This window comes from Argiope bruennichi, chromosome X1, assembly GCF_947563725.1.
Source record: "Argiope bruennichi chromosome X1, qqArgBrue1.1, whole genome shotgun sequence".
Taxonomy (NCBI): Eukaryota; Metazoa; Arthropoda; class Arachnida; order Araneae; family Araneidae; genus Argiope; species Argiope bruennichi.
Genome location: NC_079162.1, coordinates 107,451,422 through 107,475,122, shown reverse-complemented (window position 1 = coordinate 107,475,122; position 23,701 = coordinate 107,451,422). Strand labels below are relative to the sequence as shown.

The following is a 23,701-nucleotide window of genomic DNA, read 5'->3' as shown; positions in this document are numbered from 1 at the left end:
TACTTTTTAGTTGGCTAAAAATTAGTTCATATAGGGAGATGTTCACAGTTTGTGGAAAAAATTATTATTGTATTTCTGGAATATAGATTAAGAACAACAGCGTCAATGCTTTCTGATTCTGGAACTGTCTTCAACGTTGAATATTCATGGCGCTTACATTCAATTATATGGCCTTATGAAATACATCCTGGAATTTGTGGGGTAGGCGCATATTCGTAGGGTATCAAAGTAAAAACATTGTAAGACTGAAAGAACATAATCTCAGATAAAGCGCACCCAGAGACGGACATCGAGGGGGGAGGGATGCTATGCACCGAGGCCCCGCAATTGAGGGAGCCCCAATAATATGATCAAGAACTAAAATAATGTTCTAAACGGTAATAGCGGGATGATAAGAAGTGAGGAAGAAATTTAACTGGAACAATTGATGGGTTTTGAATATGCGAAATTTACAAACGTATTGCAGTGTGCAACATATTATAAACATAAAGTACGGTCATTTACCTTACCTACTAGGTTAAATTGCGTATATTACTTTGATAATTCATACTATAAAATGTTTAATGTTGTTAGATCTAATCAAGTCCATGCCAAGGAACTATTCCTCTGGGTGTCAAGACTCGGTTTCAAAAAAGGAAAAGGAAGAAAAGCTACGTTTCACAAAGTCATGAGTATATCTATTTTCTTGTCTGGGAAGTAATTCTGGCAATGAAATTGCCTCAATTTCAGAAGTGCAATAGAAACTGTGAAAATCTTCGAAGAATCGCATGTTTATACAAATATGATTGAATCAAAAAATGGCAATAACAAATGTGATCAAGTGATTCAGGTTTATGACCAAGCATTATAACTGATAAGTTTAAAATATTTTGTGTTGAAAACAGGTCTGAACATCACAAAATAGTTTTTGATAAGAATGCTGAAGATAGAACATTTTCCACTGCTTACTACTTTTTTTAAAAAAAGTACCAAATGGTGAAATGCAGCTTCGCATCTGGTTGATTTATTTAAAAACGCAAGACTCTGTATTTTGTTTCTGCTTTTCTTATTTTCACATCAAATGAAAAATCTACACGATTTATAGGTTTCTATAACAATTAGAGAAAGTTATCAACTGTAATGAGTAATAACAACAACAATGAGCGTTCTATTACTAAATTATTGAAAAAACTAAATTTATATTTGACTATTGATAAAACAAAGCAAGTTAATAAAAATAAGGAAAAGAAACCACTTAAATTACTATTTCAAAGAGTTGCAGATGTGATTCTATTTTTTGGCGTGTAATAATTTTCCACTTAGAGGAAACCATGAAATAATAGGAAAGCCTAATAATAGAAATTTTTTAAGTTTAATAGAATTATTAAGTTGATACGAGTCTGTGCTTATGGATCATATAAACAGAATAAAAAATTCCAAAAATAGAATTGTGCATGATTTAGCACATAGGCTACAAGAACAAATTATTCCTGCGTCAGGAAATGAAGATTTTAACAAAAGAAGATAGAAAAATAGCCGCGTTTTATAGTATCCAAATGTATTCTACATCTGATAATTCTCATTAAAAAAATTTTCAGTCTTTATTAGGTATGTAAATTTTGAAGAGAAATGATTAAGTATCAATGAATCATTTATAGGGTGTATTGAAGTAACTGATGTGACTGGAGAATTACTAGCAAAAGCTCTCTTGGAAATATTAAGTGAGCTTGATTTAGATATTATGAATTGTAGAGGGCAGGCATACGACAACGGTATTAACATGAAATGGAAATATAAAGGTGTACAATCAAGAATAATTTCTCTAAATCTTCATGCAATTTATGTTCTTTGCCTATGACATTTTTTAAATTTATTAATTTGTGATGCCGCTTTCAGTAGTATATATTTTTGGATATTGCAATATTTATATTGCTTATTTTCTGCATTTACATAAAGATGGAAAATTCTATAAAAGCATTTAAACATTACTCTAAATCTATTATGCGCCACTCGTTGGGAAGCCAAAATAGACACGGTTAAAGCAGTATATATTCAGTTTGAAAAAACTTATAATGCCCTAGAAGAATTGATTAATATAAATAACAATAATACAGCGGTACCCGAAGCAAAAAGTGTATTGGATTCAATACGAGAAATAACTTTTATTTTATGTTAAATAGTATGGTTTACAATATTGCCCAAAATTACCACTATCAATAAACCATTTCAAGTAAAAACAATTGTTCTCGACTGGGCTTTTAACCACTTAACTGTTTTATTTTCTTTACTATCTAATAAGATGGCACCTTCTATTTTAGAAATATTTTCTTATTTTGATTCAAATGGAAATCCATTGAATACTTGACTTATCTATGTATTCGAAGTAATTTTAATATTGAATTATAATCGTTATGAATGGTTTATTTTTTTTCTTACAACTATCAAAATTCGATAAATCGATGCACGTATGACACTCGGGCAATACAGTTAAGCGGTTAATTTGGTCAATAAAATTAAAACTGACATACAAAATTTAATTAATATAATTTTAGACGAAGCAAAAGCTATAGCAAGTAATTTGAATCCTTCAAGGCATTTTCCTTAAAAACGAATTTCAGATTTATGCGCCTCGGACCAAATCAATACCAAGAAATTAATGTCATTCCGTCAAATGGAGGCAAATTGCAGAAATTGCCCTAATTAAACCCATTTCTAGTGCAAGATTTCATTAAAAATATTATTAAAAGGCATGACTCAATAGATAACATGAAATACAGCTGACAAATATTGTTCACGACAAAGGACCCGATATGTGCTCTGAAATTATAGTCACTAAATAAATTTATGGATAAAGATGTTGAGGCAGATGTGACATAGGAAACATCTCTTCTCGCTTCTCACTTTTTGACATACCAACAAATACCCCGATGGAGGAACTAGCAGCAGAAATACAGGGGAAAAAATAGCCTTATTGTTGTTGAAGTGCGGAGATTTTTTAAAACAAAATTCTACAAAAGATATATCATCAACCGTAATAACTGTTATAGAAACAACTCTGCCCGACTCTACCAAAGTCTGGTTTATTAACCAGCTGATCCAGCAATTTATAGACCAGCAAATTAGCAATTTTATTTATCATTTAGCAACATCTGAGGCAGATTAAAATAAAAAATTTTTTGCTGATGTTAGCCTCGTTTTCGAAAGTGCCTACGACTCAGCTACTTTAGAAGACTTGATTTATAAATGTCTCCAACTTGGTATACAAGTAAGATCGCTAAATGGATACACAGCTTTCTCCAAGAAAGAACGTTTCGGATTAGATGGTGAGATACCATTTTTGACCCAAGTCTCCTTTATAAAGGCTTTAGGAAGGGAAGTGTTCTCTCATTGATTCTTTTTATCATTTTCATGAATGATCTTTTTGAAACATTAAACACAAATGTTGAGTATCCCATTTTTTCTGACGATATTTTTGTTTATTGCTCCCATCCCTCAATGAATTATATCAAAACTAAATTACAAAATACATTGGAAAATATGTATAAATGGTGCTCTTCATATAAAATTTCCATTACTTCTGAAAAAGTACTATCATTGACTTATCGAAAAAACACTCAATTTTACTTCTGTATATAACGAAGGGTGGAATTCCACTTCGATGGAATGAATTGATCAAATGTTTTGTAATTCCGTTTGCTAAAACTAATCGAAATGGCAAAATTTTAAGAAGTTTCAGAAATAAAGTACTTGAAAAAATACAAGTCTCAAAATTTTAGAATCCAGGAGACGCGGCCCAAGAACAAAAAATTTATTCACAATCGTAAATAGCATCATACGTAGTTACTCTATTACAGTAGTCCCATAATTAACTGATTATCTGAAGCACATTTCAAATCCTGTAATACAATCCAAACAATGGCACTGAGAATAGCATTTGGAGTTCCCCTTTAAACTCCCAATGCCATTTTATTAAAACTTTCAGGGCAAGAAATGCTTTCAGAAAAAATTAAACGCCTTGCAATCAAATGTTTCATCAAACAAATAGCTAATTTTCCTTTCTCACCTTTAACCAACAATTCTGATTAACTAAATGTCCTCTTGACTGAAAAAGAGGAAGAAATACTCAGTTACGTTTCAAAACCTTAATTGTTCTCTGGAGTATCTAATAAAAATAACAAATAACAATAAAATAATTTTACCCCATTCTAGCCTCAATCTTTGTGAAATTTCTCTGAAGGATTTCAGTGATTTTTTCTGTTTCTGAATGATTTTCAGCTTCTGCCATTTCAGCGAATTTCATTGAATCCATCCAGAACACATTTCCGAATCATTTCATCATAGCCACTGATGGTTCAAAATAACAGCACCTCACCTCAATTGCTGGTATTTCTTGTATTCAGAAATTCATTTATCGCATCCATGCCATAAAATAAGGATATCCTAATTCTTTCGGACAATTATTCTGCTTTAATTGCCTTTAAAAGCATCAATTTCTCTTCGCCTAAAATTATTCAACGTCTAGCCTAAGAAATTTACAGAAGGAAAAGTCTGAACCAAAAATCTTTCTTTTATGGGTATCTGACCATTCTTCCATCATATGGAACGGAAAAGCAGACGCTCTTACAAAAGCAGTCGAGGAATCCACGCCATTTATAGAGTGGATTTCTCCCGAGGATATGATCTCCTACATGAGAAAGAACTCTACCCAAATAAATACAAATAATTATAACAGGAACAAATATCTAGCTTTGATCGGGGATTTCCCAGACATCAGTACAATCACTAAATGGGCTAGAAGTAGGGTTCGAGATAAACTTAGTGCTCGAGTTATTTGTAAAATGATCATTACTCCAAATCTTCTTCACAAGTTTAGTCCCTCCGACAACCTCTTGCGCATCAAGTACAACGAAGACCATGGCATTTCTTTCATCTTATTAAAATGTTCAAAGAATACAGTCTGCAGAGTTGCGCTCTGGAAAAAACTTGAAATTGAACACCAGAATATTTCTTTTCCCTATCTTTTGTCTCAAGCTCTCGTAAGCAAACACCAGCTAAGTATCTTCATTTAAACCCTCAAGTATTTTGGTATTTATTAACTGTAACCTTTTTTGCATCTAGGGGATAACAGCCTTTGTCGCTATATCTCTCACTGTTTATATTTAAGTACTTTAACGGGGTCCACGGTCCCTTAGGGTGCCGAATCCCCAGTGAAGGTTGAAATAGGAAAAACATAGGCTGTAATTCAACGGCAATGGCCTGGCGGACTTATTTATTTATATTATGCTGGGTGAGATAGAGGTGGCGTTAATAACGGGGCAGGGGGAGTGCAGTTACCCTCCTGTCGATAATCTCTTGCAGCCCTGTGGGGGTGATAATGAGAATTTCACCAGCAAAAGTCTTCATCGCATTGAAGTGATTATTGGGAGCTCGGAATTAATGAATATAATAACTGAAAATGATCTTGGAATTAATATATTACAAATAATCGAAATATCCAAGTAACTGTTTAAATCAGAGAATGACTACATTTGACAAAATAGTTGACAGAGTGATAAATCAATAAGAGGTAGCTTTTTGCTGATAATTTTTTGTCTGATGATTTAGAAATCAATGAAATATATGTCGACGACGTTAAGTCTGCAAATCTTCAGACGTCTCATTCAAATGTCGCTCATTCAGCTTATAATTTAAATTATTTTTTGCTTCATAACTGACAAGATGACAGATAAATAAGGTGTCGCATTTTTCCGAGAATTTTTGGAGGCCGACTAAGAACTCAATGCGATGGATATCGCCAACATTAATTTCGTAGTTTTCAGACATCTGATTCAAATATCATTCATTTCACTTATATTTTGCTCTATATTAGGCAGAATAACGACAAGGTGACAAGTGAATAAGATTTCGCACTTTTACCGATTGTCCATTGTCTTTCGGTTAAGATATCATTATAATTTACGAAGATTTAAATCTTTATTTTCATCTACTATTTCGATTACCTGTCGTTGTAATTTTTTAAATTACAGCCAGTCACCCCGTTACTACAGAACTAAGCCGTATAAGCAGGGCTTATGTCGCTGTAATTATTAGAAAAACTAAAGCTTTTATTTTATACATGAATGGGGTCACGGGGTTGTTTTCCCTGATTCAGAATTCACTGAATAACTCGGAAAAGAATCGTGAATTTATTCATTTTATTGTTACTCCATCGGCAATGAATTTCCAATTTTTTTTAGTCTATTATGCTGATTTAATTCTGATAATTCCCTGATTAAAAGAAATAGTTAAAGAAATTTTTAAAAAATGTAGACAATTATTATCGGCATTCTTTTTTCGTGCATTTAAGAAGACTTGTTTATTTGTAACCAAATTATGTGAATTCATTATAAAACACTGGAACACTGGAAAGTAAATTGCGTAACTATAAATTAGGTTTATTGAACAGTGAAATCTCTGTGCTATTTTGCAATCTTATTTGTGTGGTTATAATTATTTCGCTAATGAAATATTATCGACTGCAACTGAATGACAAAAAATAAGTATATATGATATATTTAATTTTTATTTTTAGTATAGCTCATTAGTTTTACTAAAAAAAGTTTATTTAAGCATACACTAAACTTGTTAAATAAATTATTACATAATTTTTTCAGATTCTACATTCATCCTTATAACTATGGCTAAAGAGTCTTAAAAGAACAATCATTAAAATAGTTATTCTTAGAATTTTCCTGCATAATGCTTTAAGAAGTCAATACCTGCAAATGAGGGGGAAAAAAACTCATTTTTAGGGAGGGAAGCATATCAACTTGCAATAGTCCGACGAAAAAAATTGCTTAATGCGTAAAACACGGGCCTAAAATGAAGATAGAGTAGTTCAAATTCAAGATCTAATTATTTTTGAATAAAATGCATTGGTTTCTAAGTTTAAATATAAAGATATAAATAAGTACATGGGGAATCTAATGTAAAAGTAATTCATTTTTCATATCTTACTAAGCATTACATAAAGGAATAAGCTTGTTCATTAGGATGGAACGGAAATGGATTTAATTTTTTTTATTTTAGATTTTAGTTTATTATTAGTAGGGAAAAGTTGCCTTTTAGGTTAAAAAAGAATTTAAAAAATTTGGTTGTTATACAACAACATCTTGAATGCCGCAAAAAGCTTAAAGTTTGTAAAAAATTGGGGGGAAAAAGGACACATTTTAAAATGAGTCTTTAAAATATTTATTTAGATTTTAGTTTGGTAATAGTGGAGAAAAGTTACATTTTATGTCCAAAATCAATTTTAAAAAAATTGGTGCAATACTACAACATTTTGAGGTGCCACAAAGAGAAGGAGGAAGAAAGAAGCAAGAAAAAGTAAGTAACTACAAAAAATAGTTAAGTTTAATCAAGAACAGACAAAAAATACTAGTGTTTCAGAAATAGTTACTGGCGACAATGACAACGCTGAATATCAACAGTATTACTTACAAAAAGAGACAAACCAACCGGATACTTCAAATATATCTTAAGACTTTGGCTGAGTGCATTCTGAAAATGTATGTGTTTGTGTGCTTTAATGTCAAGTTAAAACCTCTATATACTTATGGTTCCAAACCTCTGTTTAACCTTATTTCATATTCAAGATATCTCTATGACGATCTCAAGAACGATTATTCAAAGAAATGGGTACTTTGCTGACCCAGGAAATATCCTTTTGTACATGTTAAATAATAAACGTAAAATTCAACGAAAACTTGTTTTACGACGTGTTTTAAAAGCAAGAACAGAAAGTAGAAGCAGAGTCAAGAGGTTTAAAGCTCCAAAGTCGACATGATCTCATGGCTTGGAAATAACGTAACTGACTCCCCACCCCTTGAGAAACATGTTTCCAGAGACTCTCTCAAAGTTTTACATTTTTCACTTACAGAAGGATCCTTTTCTGAAGCAATTTTGAGATTATGTCTAATATTATAGTATCACTTCATAACAGATTCGTAAATAGGCAGTTCAACTTCAAGCAGTAACTAAATTTCCCAAAAATGGGACATTCCGACATTTGTCTTGTCTTCACTAATTTCATCTCCCAATTTTACTCACAGCAAAGCACACAAGAATTCAAACTAACAAATAAATTATTTTAATTATTCACACAATAGACGGAATAGAGCTGCCAACTCAATTGAACGCAGCAAAGTTGCTGAACTAAAACCAGCTCTGAACTTGTCACCACACGTTTAAAAATTTCCGCCTCCCCTCAATAACATCCGCTCTGACGATGACCCAGAGGCCTGAATGCCATACCAATGCAATAGTAAAACTGTTTTTATATTCCTATTCATATTATAATTCCTATTTAAAACTTTTTATTTCATAACAGTTTTCTGAACAGTTTCTTTTATAAAACTGTCTGAGTTTAATTTCTTCATTCATTTCATATAGCCTCCATTATAAGAGCTCATATTTGTTCATTTAGCATGACATGCTATTCAAGCGCAATCGACACAAAGTTGAATTCATTCTTCGTCAAGAATGCTTTGACACTCACTACACTAATAGACACACGAATGTGAAGCATCTCGAATTAATACAACAAAATCGGGTGACTCCGATCTCAGAAGTGGAAGTGAAGAAATTGAAGAATCCACGAGAAATTATTTAATCAAAAGTTCGTTGCTTGAAGACGATGGAAGTTCTAATATTCGTAATAGGTTACCACTCAATGTCAAAGAAAATTGTTTTTTCTTTCTTCCTGAATTGGAAAAAGTTTATACAAATAAACATACGTCTTACGTTTATTTATTTTCTTTCGTATTTACTCTTGCGTCAACAATGTTTAGGCATTAATTCTTTTCGCATAATTATACACAGTAAAAGCAGTGCTCGCCTTCAAGAAAGATTTACTAATCAAGAAAACATTTAATGAATTCTTAGATTTAAGTATTTCATTTTATTCAGTATTATTTTGCATATTTTATCATTATCCAATATTTGGGATTTATAAATTCCTGCAGTCCTGTTGGATTAATTAACTTTTTTTTACAGCTGAAGCATTTTAAAGTATTAACAAAAATCCAGAATATTAAGAAGTTTGTTAAATTCGAGCCAAATTCAAAGTAATTAAAAACGTACTCTTCATTAACAGGCCGTATTCACTAACCGTAGTAAATATCAGCTGATCTAAAAATCTGAAATCAAATATAAACATATTCTTTCTAGAATTAGATCTCAATGCATTTAAATTTTAAGTCTCTTTAACAATAGGTTGGTCTTCTGATGGTCAGTAAAAGAAACAAAGAGCATATTTTTTGCAAATATCCTAGCAAATTTTTAACAATCGGAAAAAGGGTCAGCATTTGAATAAAAAGGAAGATTAAGAGTGCGAAGAATTTTACTGAGCTAGTTGATTAATTAACTTTATTAAATATAAAATTAATTTTGATGGTTATTTTGAAGCTAAATTAGGTAAATTCTGCTTGCCCTCCTGTCGAACATGTCTTGATCCCCACCCCCATCCCCGCTGGTAAACCTCTGGCGGTTCCTCTATAGTGAGAACGAAATAACTACACTTCTTAGTCTGGATATCATTTTGCGTAAATTTAATACTTTATGGCAATTGAATTTTCCTCGGTCTTTTGAATTTAGGCTGGGGAATGTCGCACTCTATTTGTCTTAAATTTTCGTTATCTATGTTATCAAAGTTGTTGAAGGTGGAAGTCTTTTTAATAAAATCAGTTAAGTCTGGGATTTTTATCTCTGCTCTTATGTCATGCGTTCTCATATACCATACAGCTTTGCAAATTTGGCTTATGATATTATTTTCCAATATTCGTAAAATTTTAATATTTGATTTTGCTGCTGCACCTTAAATGGGGCAAGCTTATGTGATAATTGGGCGTAAGATCGCAATATAGACGAGCATTATGTTATTTCTATTCATTTCGGAATCTCCTGCTAGGAGGGGGGTATAGTTTAGTTTTAAAATTCGTGAAATAGTTTTTCTACGTTATTCGTGAATCTAATGTTAGTCCTAAGTATTTAGCCTACAGACACCAAGCTATTATCTGGTTATTAATATGAATTTTAGATTTGTATTTTTCAATACTCTTAGCATAACAAAATAAATATGTTCTTTTTTTTTTCACGTACAAGGCAATCTTCCATATAAGGAACCAGTCGGTAAGTATTTTGAGATGTTGGTTTAGAGCTATTTCAAAGTATTGTGGCTTTTGCTCTTGGCAAGTATTGCCGTATTATTGGCGTACATTCCAATAATCATTTTATGAATTTTGAGAATGTCAATAACGAAAGTTGAATAGAGTACAGGGGGGAATTTTTCTTCTAGTGGTATGCCTGCCGTCATGGTTTTCGGTGAAAATAGTTTATTGTTTATTCGTACAAAATTTTTTCATTCGTTAAGATATGACTTTATTAGCTGAACTAGATTAGGGAGAGTGTCATATTTTATTAATTTGTGAATTAGTTCTTGCACCCAGACTCTATTGAAGACTTTCTGTTTATCCAGAAAAACTGCACTTGTGCTTTCCTCTTTTTCAAACCCACTTATTGTGTACACGAAATCATTTGACAGTTTGCGTATCATTGCGAAAGATTTTATGAAGCCCGAATTGTTCGAGGGCTAAGAATCTGGTTTGTTATTAGGTGGTCATTAATTTTTTCGAGAATGAAATTTTCTGTTAGCTTGCTGAGGATATTTAGTAGTGAAATTGGTCTGTAATTTTCTGGCTGCGTTTGGTTTTTCTCTGGTTTTAATATTGGAGCTATCATTGCTGTTTCCACGTTTCCGGGAAGTAGTTAAATTTAATAGTATTATTTATTGGTATAATTTTAAAAAATACCGAATATGGACTTTTATGGAGGATGGAATATGGACGTTGCCTTTTTAAACTATCACGTTTACGTGCATGCAAAAGTACAGACCAATACACGGTATACTCCGAAAGATTTGATTCAAAATATTGAGAGGTATCTAACTTTAGAGGCTAAATTTGTGTACCAAATGTTATGCACATAGGTATTTACCTTTTGTAGTTTTCGTGCTCACTAAAGACGACACTCCAGATTTCATCTGTATAGCTCAAGATGTTTTTGAGTTATAGTGTTCGTAGATTTATAGACAGACATAATTTCCAAACTCTGCTTTACAGGCTGAGGGAAGTCTAAATGTTGAGAGTTTTCAAAATCCCGTGCTCGAATTTTTTGGTGATAACAGCATTTTCTGTTTGTAGTAAATACGGATGTGAGTTCATAAATCACTAATTTTTTTTATGAATTATAATAAATTTTATAATAAACAGAGTACTATTAGAGGAAAATTTTGTATTCTTTCTGATCTTCGAGCTGAAATAAACATTTTAAATTTTGTAAAATCTGAATGGAATATTTTATATTCTAGCATATTTTCTGATTAAAAAAGTGAAGTTAAATAAAAATTTTTAGAAAGGAAATTATAGAAATGTTATTTCCAAGTAATAGACAAAATTAAATTAAATTTTAGAGGGAGGTGTAAAAGTGCATATTGAGTAGGCATTATATTTATTCTTTTGATTGGATAACAGAAAAGATGAACAAAAAAAAAAAAAAAAGAGAGTGAAATTTTACAAACATAGAAACAGACATTGAAAGGCATCATTATATCAAAATATCCTTTTTCTTGATTTTAATTAGGACAATATGTCTATAATTTTTTAGATAACACCATTTTCAATAAATTAGGGAGACAATTAACTCGCACTATTCTGCAAATAGTTCTTGATTATTTTAGAACAGAAAATGATCTTACTGATCTTGAATTGCAGATTCGGCTCGGCTTAATGCTAAATTTCAATTTAGGAAAAACTAAACAAAAATCAATCAAAGAATTTTTAATTAAATATTTAATTGCCATTTGTAATTTACTGCATTTAGAATGTTTCCACAAATTTAGAAAAAAATGTGATATTCCACTAAGTGATCTGACTTTGAAAATGGAAGTAACCTGCTAGAGCAACGATTAGACATTTTTGGGGGAAAATAGAATCCCCTCAATATTGACAAATTTGATTCTATCAGAAAAGAAAATTGCACTATATCACCAGAATTCGAAGATTAATGTAAATTATTACCATTCAATATTTCTTCTCATTGAATAAATATTCTTTTTATACTTTTAACTTAAATTAGTTTCAGTGATTAGCTGTTCACTCATCAAATTAAAAGTAATAATTTAATTTTTTCAACTACATTTGGGCAATTGCATTTCATTATAATAAGTGAAAATATTTTAAAGTATTCTTTTATAATAAGCAAAAAGCATACCGCTTGATTTGCTATGTATGCAAAATGGCGAAATTATTTGACGAATAAAACTGATCAGCCTGGTTATCCGGTTGTTAAAGCCGAGGGTTGAATTTAGATTTATTTTGTGATAATTCTCAAAATGTGGCAGTAGAGGGCGCAGGCGATCATTGATGTCTTAGGGATGACGAGCTCTCATTGAAATAGAAATATGCGAAATCGTACCAGTGGTTGAGAGTGAATGATTGGTTAATTTTTTTCTTTGTTATTTTAGATATATAGATAGTTGATTTAATAATATCTGTTTTTATATCTTAGAAACTCCCTAAATACCAAGGCTTTCGAAATTACTTAGTGATCTGCATTTGTCAGTATTTAAATCAGTGTTTATTCCCTCCCACCATTTCATTTGACTCTTTTTATTCATTCATTTAAAAAAAAAGTAACTGGAGAAAAATTTTGTGAAGCAGACTGGAGGGGAGATTATAAACAAGAAAATTTGCCTTCAGATTAGTATTACGATATACATTGAAATAGATTTTGAGCCCCTATAGATCTGGAGGTGTCTCCGCTACCAATGCGAAAACCACCACTGGTTGGGGCGGAGATGAATTAGCGTTTCTAGGTCTAGTGTGTATTTTGTAGGGTTGTAAAAAGGAATGCAAATTGAAGTTACGGTAAAAGTGTCTCTATTATTAAGGTTTAAGGAAACAGTTGTCGCTTCTACAAATTGAAATTTTGGACAAGGAATGTGAAAATGATATTTTTTTTAAATCAGAATGCCGACTCCTCCGCCTTAGGTGCGTATAATATTTGTTTGTTTCCTGTCTGTTCTGTAAAATTCATAGTTTGGGATATTAATAATAATTTTTCGCCTCAGCTTAGTTTCCTGTATTAAGAATATGTCGGTACTCCTGTTTCTTAATCCGTTTGCGTTCCAAAAAATGATATCCAGACTATGTACGATTTTACTTTTAAAATTATATAACCGTAGTATTGAATGTTGACAGTAGTTCGGTTACTCATGTTTCTAAGTAGCACATTATATTGTATAATATTGTAAAATTTGGAAAACAATATTATACAGTATTGTTTACAATATTAAAACAATGTGAAATGCAACACTTTCATTATATTATTCAATACTGGGTTTTAGTATTACATAATATAGTTTTTCTATATTGTATAATATAGTTTCCCGATATTATACTATGAAGTATCAATATATATTGCTTTCCATATATTCTTTTTCCAGCTTTTGTAATCCGTTATTTACAAAGCACAGAAAAAAAGGCAATACTTAACATTCTTTAAAGAAAAGAAAAAAGAATTTAAGTAATATTTCCTAAACTTCTTTAACTTTTAAATTATTTTACAATAAAAAAATACTGAAATTTCTCGAAAATAAGCTGAGTACGTCTAATTTTTCTCCGAGTTCATTTATGAAGACAGTGAAGAAGAAATGTAAATTCAGTCACACTCTTATATATTTCAATTCACAAGGTGTTTATACTCATTTATTTTACTCAAGTTTCTTTAAAGCATTATATCTCACAATTTAATTACCATGGCCTAAATTTTGTTTCCAACTTCATAAGTTCATTATAAGGTTTTTAAATCCTTTTCTTAAGATTTACCAAAAGTTACAAACCTTTATTAAGGAACATTGTGTAATAGCGTAAGTTCGTTCACTGGAAATTTATGGAATCAAAATGTAATGATATTTATGAATTTTAAAGTGCAAATTTACTGCTGTAAAATTCTATTCAAATCTATTTAAGTAGAATAAATATTTTAGTACATGAGACAAAATATTTAAAAACAAAAACAAAAAAGTTTTGACTAAGATAATAATAATATGAAAGAACTCAATTGCATTAAATCAGTTTCTCAAATCAGTTTCTTTTAAAAATGAATAAATTCAAAATGCAACTAGTTTGGTTCCTAAGTTCTTAAAAATTATAATTTTTACCAAAAAAATATGAGCAACTTTCTTAAAAAAATGATCCCACCTAGCAAGCAGGAATTTTAATTCAAATTTTTTAAAACTTTTCTTAAACATCAATAATTTGAATGAAAAAAAAATAGTCAAAAGATTGAAAAGAATGCGCAAGTGAATAAAGTGCAGTTTTTAACATCTTTAAGAACATGTTTATACTGAAAAGAAAGAAAAATGATTTCAAAACTATAATCTTTAAAAGAAAGATTAAGTTTCACCTATTGATTATTCAATAATATGAATCCGTTTATAAATTTGCCTATTTTAAGTTATGTTTTTAAAAAGCATAGATATAAGATATTCAAACTGAATAAAACATATACAGATATAAAGATCGTTTATTCTTTTAACATAAAACAGTTTTTCAAACATAAAATTAATTTTTACAATCAGGAATATTTATTTTATCTTCTTTCATCAACTTCATACTTCAAGTGATTCCACCTCAGGCGGTCAATTGACCAAATCAGATGCGCAAAAAGGAGCTTTTTTCAAATCCGTTCCAGTGAAGGATGACGCCAGGCCAAATATTTCTGTTAATTCTTTTCTTTGGGTATATTTTTATTTTGAAGTGGTTGTAGCTGTAAAAAGAGACAAGAAAAAAAGCATAAGTTCCAAAGTACTGGAATATATTATATAAATTCCTTATTTTTTATTTATGCATATATCTTGCATGAGTTTGCCAAAAGGATGATCCAATGTGACATAATTTTTTTAGTTATTCAGGACCCAATTAATTTAAGTCTTCTTTAAATTATGAATCCCCTTTTCACGTTTTCTTATAAGTTTTATCAAACAGAAATAGAAAGTGAATTTTGTGTTTTAGAAACCTACCCAAGCTATATATATTATTTCAAAAATATTTTTCACAGTACTATTTAAAATAGGACATTAAATTAGTATCTTCAACAAAAAACAATGCAATCAATTTTTTTAAATAAGTTACTAATAAAAAGAATAAATTGAGCATCTTGGCATCTCCATTCTAATAAACTATTTCTTTATTGTCTTGCTTTTGAAATTGGTTCTATAAATTCTTTCATCATAACTATTCTCTCTATTTTTCTCAAATGAAAATAATTATTGAAATTTTTGGCATTTGAAAAATATTATAATTTTTCCAATGAAAGATTGTGCAACACTTATTAAGAGATTATATAAAAATGAAAATACCTATCAAATTGCAAAAATAAACCAATCATGTAAGGTAAGTTCCCTTGATCCATAGATTAAAATTGCAAATATATATATACCGTTTACCGTTTCTCACGTTAAAGTATCAATTGAGTGATGCTTTATAGTATGATAAACATGAAAAGTGTCTGATAGTCCTCTAAGTAGTTCCAAAAACCGTGTAAAGAGATCGCTAGTATGAAAACTCCAACGGCCGAAATAAACACTTTTTTGTACAATATGAATATTACATCGCGAAACATGATAACGATTTCTTGTTCATCATTTGATTATTTCTTGAGACTTAGCTTGCCAGTACCATTATTTGAGGAATATCATTGAATACGTTTTACAAAATGGGAATAATGTGATTTGTCAAAACTGTGATCACATCTTCTCTAAATATTTTATTTATATGTATAATTTAAGTAGAAATGAGTTTAATACTATAGTTTCAGAGACAGAGAACTTCACAACGGTGAATTAGAAGAATGGAAGATTCTGTTCAAAATAATAATAAAGAATTTCTACCAAAACATTCTATGGAAGCCTAACTATTCATTTGAATTTGCCAGAGCTTTGTTCAAATATTTGAAAAGATCACTAGTTCAAGTAGCAAAAGTTAGTATACAAATCGTTTTGCATATACATATATTTATTCTTCCATAAAATGAATTAGAAGAATGGAAGATTCTGTTCAAAGTAATAATAAAGAATTTCTACCAAAACATTCTTTGGAAGCCTAACTATTCATTTGAATTTGTCAGAGCTTTGTTCAAATATTTGAAAAGATCACTAGTTCAAGTAGCATAAGTTAGTATACAAATCGTTTTGCATATACATATATTTATTCTTCCATAAAATGAATATAAGAATGGAAAATCTACTTATTATAGAATATGTATTTCAAGATATTATTAATCATTAGTTTTAAATTTGAACAAAAAATCCCTCTAAATGAACTTTATATTGTTTTAAAATTTAACAGGATATCATCACTAGAAAAATCCAACTCGAATGGTAAGAATTATTAAATTTTTCACTTTAATTATATGCCAGGTTAAATTTTATACTGCATTTTTTTCATTCTATCTTTTGGAACTTATAAAAGAAACAAAATTAGATGTTAAGAAAATATTCATTTGATTTCTATTCGCATTTAGTATCACAACGATAATTTACTCTGTAATGCATCTCTGCAAAGTTTACTAGTGACGTCATCTCCAAGTGGCGTTACTAGTGTCTTTACGACTCTTATATATTTTTAATTTTTATATAACTTTCTCTATTTCACTAGGAAGAGGGGAGACGAACTGAAACTTCACAAGGGAATCTCCCTCGTTTACCGCTTATTGTACTTCTGTGAGAAGTAATTTCGTTTTGTTCAATTAACCACACTCCTAAGAATGTTTTAATACAAAATATAATGGTTATTATAAAAAGTTTTAATATTTAATACTGATGATAAAGTACAAATTTAAGTTTTTATTTGTGTAAATATTACTAATTATTAAAATTATAAGAATTAAAGACCAATAAAAGTTGCAAGAGAAAAACTTTGTTTTTTAGGTTTATTTATAAAATGTATTTTTTAAGAAAAGATTTATTCTTACTTCTTTTGTATCTATCTGATAGAGTTCCATAATATGTTTCCAATTTGCAAAGGCTGTACGAGGTGTAGGAATATCATCTTGTGAACAATTTCCAACAGACGTGTCTTTATAATAAATTCATCAGGTTATTTCTTACAAATTTCAGAAGGTGAGAAGGATCGTACAATGCATACATTTTTTTTTTTTGTATAAAGCAAAGATTTTCTGTTGTCACATTCAAGTTTTTAAGAAGTCCTTTGTTTCATGGACCTGGAAATTTAATATGAATTCACTTATTATAAAGCAGAGAAAGAAAAATTAAAACAAAATATCTATAAAGTAGTCAAATAAATTAGTTAAATTAGTTTATATTTAAAATAAGACTGCTCAGTAGTGTAATGGTTCATTAAAATATAATTATTAAAAATCATAAAACTCTGCTAACATGGTCTCATACAATAGAGACAACCTCTAACTAAAAAGAATGCAAAATGTCAATTGCGTGTATGTCAATGTCGAAATGTCAATTACCAAATTCTTTAAACTAAAATTGTTTGTAGGGGAGGTGAAATTATAACCTAATACTTGAAATTAACAAAAATGTAATTTATTGCTTAAATTTATGAGTAAAAAAATATCAATAGAAAGGTAATATATGCATTATTTGAGAATTATAATAATTTTTGTATATATTCCTATGTATATATTTCTACTAACATATATATTAAAAATTTATAAAAAGATTTCATAATAACCTGCTTCCAATTTTTGACAATTCCTTGGGCCATGAGGTTGTCAGTTGCATATGGTGGTTTATCATTGTTTTCTTGTCTGAACGTGGTGAACCCATCAACGCAATCTAAGTCTGTAGCTTATGATTATGTCTTTATAATAAATTCATCAGGTTATTTCTTACAAATTTCAGAAGGTGAGAAGGATCGTACAATGCATACATTTTTTTTTTTTTTTTGTATAAAGCAAAGATTTTCTGTTGTCACATTCAAGATTTTAAGAAGTCCTTTGTTTCATGGACCTGGAAATTTAATATGAATTCACTTATTATAAAGCAGAGGAAGAAAAATTATAACAAAATGAGTAACAAAATATCTATAAAGTAGTCAAATAAATTAGTTAAATTAGTTTATATTTAGAATAAGACTGCACAGTAGTGTAATGGTTCATTAAAATATAATTATTAAAAATCATAAAACTCTGCTAACTTGGTCTCATACAATAGAGACAACCTCTAACTAAAAAGAATGCAAAATGTCAATTGCGTGTATGTCAATGTCAAAATGTCAATTACCAAATTCTTTAAACTAAAACTGTTTGTAGGGGAGGTGAAATTATAACCTAATACTTGAAATTAACAAAAATGTAATTTATTGCTTAAATTTATGAGTAAAAAAATATCAATAGAAAGGTAATATATGCATTATTTGAGAATTATAATAATTTTTGTATATATTCTTATGTATATATTTCTACTTACATATATATTAAAAATTTATAAAAAGATTTCATAATAACCTGCTTCCAATTTTTGACAATTCCTTGGGCCATGAGGTTGTCAGTTGCATATGGTGGTTTATCATTGTTTTCTTGTCTGAACGTGGTGAACCCATCAACGCAATCTAAGTCTGTAGCTTATGTTGATCCTGCTTTTATCAAAGTTTCATCAAATGAAAGAATAATAATTTTTCCGAATCGCTCATCAGGGATGATTGCGTTTTTAAACACTTGTTCAAATTTGGACAAAATCCTGGAGTTTTAGAAACATTATAAGTATATCTGAAATAAAAAATAATAATGAAATAATGAAATAATCAGGACTAATATTTTTGCTTATCTCAGCCATATATTTTTCATTACAGTCGACTCAGCTTAATGTGATCACTTTGGGATGAAAGAAAAAATTAAAAGTAATGTAGACATAGTATCCTTCTCTATGAATGATACAAACTCAGAATACTGTATTAAACAAACTAATTAATATAAATACAAATTAATATAATCTACATACACAATATTTAAAATTTACCTGTGTAAGGTTGCTTAGGTTGGAAAAGCGTCCTCCCACTGGTGTGGTGTGGAAGTTTGGAGGGTTCTGGTGGTGCAGATGTCGACAGTTCAGATGTCGTCCTCATTATCTGATGGCGGTTCAAACTTCCAAGGTCCGTCCCAAAATAGCCCTAGTGTTGCTTTAAAACGGGACATTAATATAAGTAACTAGCATAATTTATCTGATCCACTATTAGTTATTACAAACAATTAAACAATACTAACTGTATTTTTCAAATTAAACATAAAATTTAGAGCTACATACAAAAGCGCACAATGAAATTATATATTCTCCATAGATAACTTAAGTGTTAGTAATGATTGCATGAAGTGTTAGTATGATTTTTCATAAAATTTCCTCCATTATAAAAATTACCTTTAGTTTAAAGATTAATTGAGATAAAATAATTGCTTTTTCTTAAAAATATATATTTCTGAACCTAAAGAGTTTTGGAATAATATCATATTCAGTGATGAAAGTAAATTCAATGCTGTTGGAAATGATGGTTGAAAGTATGTATTGCAGAAGATTAATTCTAAATTACTTCAATAAAATGCAATTCTCTGAGGTTTAACCCTTGTAAGCCTACAAATGAAAAGGGTAATTTAATTTTTTTGATGGCATAACAACAATTTGAAACAGGAATAAGTGAAAAAGGCTTTAATACAGATGAATTAGCAACGTGTTGCCTTCATGTTGACAAAAGTTCAAATTAAAAGATTAAGTTAATTCTTACTTCAAACTAAACCTTCAAAAGTGTAACTTTCAGAAAAATAAAGATAAAACATGATATTTTCTAGAAGGATAAGTGGAAGAAATATTTTTATGTGAACTTTTAAAATGCCTATAGGTTTATTCCACGTCAATTCAACACGGTGTAATCCTCACCATCTCATATTTTCTTGAAATTAGCTGCAAATATACGGTAGATAAAGATTTGGAAAAACACGAAATTTTATTGAGAGGAATTTGAGGAAAAATATGAAAATTTATTTAAGGCCAGTTGTTTTTTAATTATAAATCTTTACAGTTTTCAAAAATGGAGCTAAAAACAGCGGATGGCAATTTTTCGAATTGTTGTATAAGCTTTCCTAATTGCTCCTATAGCTAGAGACCCGGAATGCCATTTTATAGCATTTTGTATGTTCTTTCCAATGAAGTGCAAGACTATATAGGTTCAGATAAGTAAAAAATTCTTAAAATCTAATTTAAAATTTTTAATTCGAAAAGTGCATATTTTAAAATTTTCAAATCAATTCCATGAATGGTTTGCATTGTTATAAATCATATAATAAAATATGAATTTAGGATGATAATGGTTTTATTTTTGTAAAACATAAATAATAAACCTTCTTTTCTATTAATTCAACTTTGAATTAACTTTAATTAATACAATAATGCTAATATGGTCATTTTTATGAAAATAAACATGAACACTGATAGAGAGATTCCACTAATATATCTAAAAAAAAAGCTTGCTATTAAATAATAAGATCTGTTTATAAATTTAAGCTCGAAAAAGCTTCATTTCTTTGGTCTACATGACTGTCAAGAACATAAATTCTTCCAGTAGGAGTCACAGGAGTTAGGAGATGGCGCAGATGGATAAAGAAATCTTACCTCTACTTCATCGAGTTCCTCATTTCTCTCTAAAACATGTCCGAGGCACCAGTTTTCTTGGTGCCGTGGAGTGGAAGATTAGAGGGGAGGGGGTGCCAGTTCAGGCGCCATCCTCATCATCTGACTGCGGTTCCAAATTAGGAGGTCCATTCCAAAATAGCCCTCGTGTTGCTTTAAAACGAGACATTAATATAACTAGCATAATTTATCTGATCCTATATTACTTATTGCAAACATTTAAACAGTACTAACTGTATTTTTAAAATTAAACATGAAATTCAGAGCTACATACAAAAGCGCACAATTAAATTACATATGCCCCGTAATAGATAACTGAAGTGTTAGTAAATGTATAAAAATACCGAATAAACGTCATTCCATTCTAAAAAATAAAACACTTGATTTTAATATTATAATGCAAAATATAGCATTCACATATTATTAAACATAATTAATTAACAATAGCGTTATATCTAATTAATTTGAGAGGGGAGACATAAAAAAACAGGTACCTGTGAGAGAGACAAAACTTTTAATTGCTGTTGTTTTAGAAAATTCTAAGTTTTGAGCTTTAGAAATTAAACAATTTAAATACAAAGCGAATATCTTAATGATGAAATCTTACATTTACGATACTTCTACTTTTTTTTCTTTACCCTTTTCGGGCTATTTTGAATATTATTGGATATAGTATAATATTATTGTTACGGTATTCGGTATTTCACGGTATTCAAATATTGCTCAATATATCCCAAATATTATGAAATACTGTGGTACTATTACGGTAAGTCAGATATTATATTCATTATTTTATCTTCCACTATATTAAGTTTAAATTATTCACTAACTGTCTGTATAAGGTTGAGGACGCTTCCAAGACCTTCCATCATTGCTTTTATTTTTCCTATGAACCCTAACTATTATCGAAATTGATTACATTGTTTTCTTGGGTCAGTTGGTGTTTCGGTATTGTTTCTCATTAGAGCTTTTGCGGGGTGTTTCATCTTTTGTAGTCTCTGCCTAAATTTTTGTACTTGTTCCGAGTGTGAAATGTTTTTCTGTCTTTTATATGGTTTCGGAATGAACTCGAGTTACGGTCTACTATAATTGATGGCTTGTCCTCTAATGAATTTTGCTTTGGGAATTGCTGGGCATCTAAGTCAAGAATAAATGTGATCGATCTATTTACAATTGATGCACTTCGGATCCTTCAGGGGTGTTGTTATATGGTATATACTCGTGTGTTCTCTGCACTTTTGACATATCGTTTAAATTCTCAATTAGTACTAGTGTGATTCAAACGATTACATTTGTAACACTGAGTCGCGCCTGCTGGTTATCGGTAGTTTTCCTTTTTTTTTTTTTTTTAAGTATAGCAATGTTTTTAATTCGAAGATCTTCGCGTCATGTTTGGTTTTCCTTATTTCAACCAGGAAGATAGAGAGAGGTGTTATGCATCTAATATTTTTTAACTGAGCAACTTTTATTATCTTAGTGTCTGATATTTCCTCATTTAATTCATATTTAATTTCTTTATCTTCAGTATTCGGATGTAATTCTTTGATTCCCACTTTGAATGACCTCTCAAAATTTTGTTCATATGATGTAGAATTCGATTTTTTTCCTCCCTGTGGTAATTTTGTATCGCTCTATGCTTTTCTGCCGTTTCTGGGTATACTTTTACAAATTTATTTGATATTGGTGCGTTTACTTTTGCCGAATTTTTGTTTTAATTTATCTAAAACCTTTTTATAGTTCTTAACAAAAGGGGTCGGGTTTTGGGAGTGGTTGACGTAGAATCTCCTTCCTCTAATTTTGCTAATTTATTTGATGTCCCTATATCGCATTGTTCATTTAGTTCTATATTTAGACTTATGTTTCTGGTATTTGGAAATATAAATTCATCGGTGTCTATCTTTTGTTTTGATTTTTCTATTTTTTGGAAGAAATTCTCCGAAGGAGGTTTTTTCTTTCTGTTTTTGCTATATATTTTTCTATTTCTGTTATCCTCCCCTGTATTACTGTTTAATCCAATTTTAGAAAATATCTTATTAAACTGTACTGGCCCATTAATATCTCTTTGTTCTATTAGCCGTACATAATTACGTCTATCCATAGGGCACATACCACAAGAATGAAGCTCACTCAACCGTATGATGACTTGATTCCGCTTCATTATCTTCCAGGTTGTTTTCCATTTGCTTAAGCATGTTGTCCAGGTTTGTGCACCTATTATTATTTCTCCTAGGTTCCTTTATGTTATATTGTTGATCCCTTGCTGTGACGAGAATCCATTGTCCAGTTCTCCGTGGAATTTGGGCAAATTTTTGTTGATATTATCAAATTAAAAAAATAAAAATAAAAAAAAACATTAGAAAAATTTAACAATTCAAGTTAAAAATTATTATTATTATTGTTAAAAATTATCATAACTTTTCATTTTATTGAAATAAGATATTGCAATGGTAATCAAAGAATAAAATCTTTTATTTTTCTGAAAAAGAAATTCCATGATTTTAAATATGCAAAATGCATTTTAAGTTTCAAGTTCTGGTTCTGAATAGCCATATTTTATGTATAAAACTACTTAAAATATCCGATTGGAATATCTTATTTCAAGAAAATGAAAAATTGTTCCTTTTCTTTAAGCAAATAGGAAAAATTATATATATATTTTAAGAAATTTTATGCATAAAATGTGGCTTTTCAGAACCAGAACTTGAAACTTAAAAAGTAGTTTGTATATCATATCATGGAATTTCTTTTTCAGTAAAATAGAGGATTTTATTCTTTAATTACAGTTCTTAAAACAAAAACCAGAAACTGAAAAAAAAAAGTAAAAATTTGATTTAAAAACGTATTTCTAAAACAAAATATATTTTTATCAAACTATAGTCAGCTAATGGAAATATAAAAATTGAAATTATAATTATTTTTATTTTTAAATTGCTTTGAAAATACCAAGTGTGGGATGCATTCTCTTCAATATTC

At 29.7% G+C, this 23,701-nt stretch overlaps 1 long non-coding RNA gene across 2 annotated transcripts; it reads right to left on the bottom strand.

The window, feature by feature from the left end:
- Window positions 1–14,583: 14,583 nt before the first annotated feature.
- On the bottom strand, window positions 14,584–23,227 carry LOC129958627 (uncharacterized). Of its 2 annotated transcripts, none has more exons than XR_008783271.1 (7): window positions 22,817–23,227; window positions 20,711–20,881; window positions 19,070–19,229; window positions 18,559–18,819; window positions 17,784–18,061; window positions 17,050–17,298; window positions 14,584–14,844 (listed from the first exon to the last, which is right to left on the bottom strand). It is a non-coding gene; the product is annotated as an uncharacterized LOC129958627 (long non-coding RNA). The 2 variants fall into 2 exon arrangements; XR_008783270.1 differs by having other exon boundaries at window positions 22,838–23,225.
- Between the last annotated feature and the right edge of the window lie 474 nt (window positions 23,228–23,701).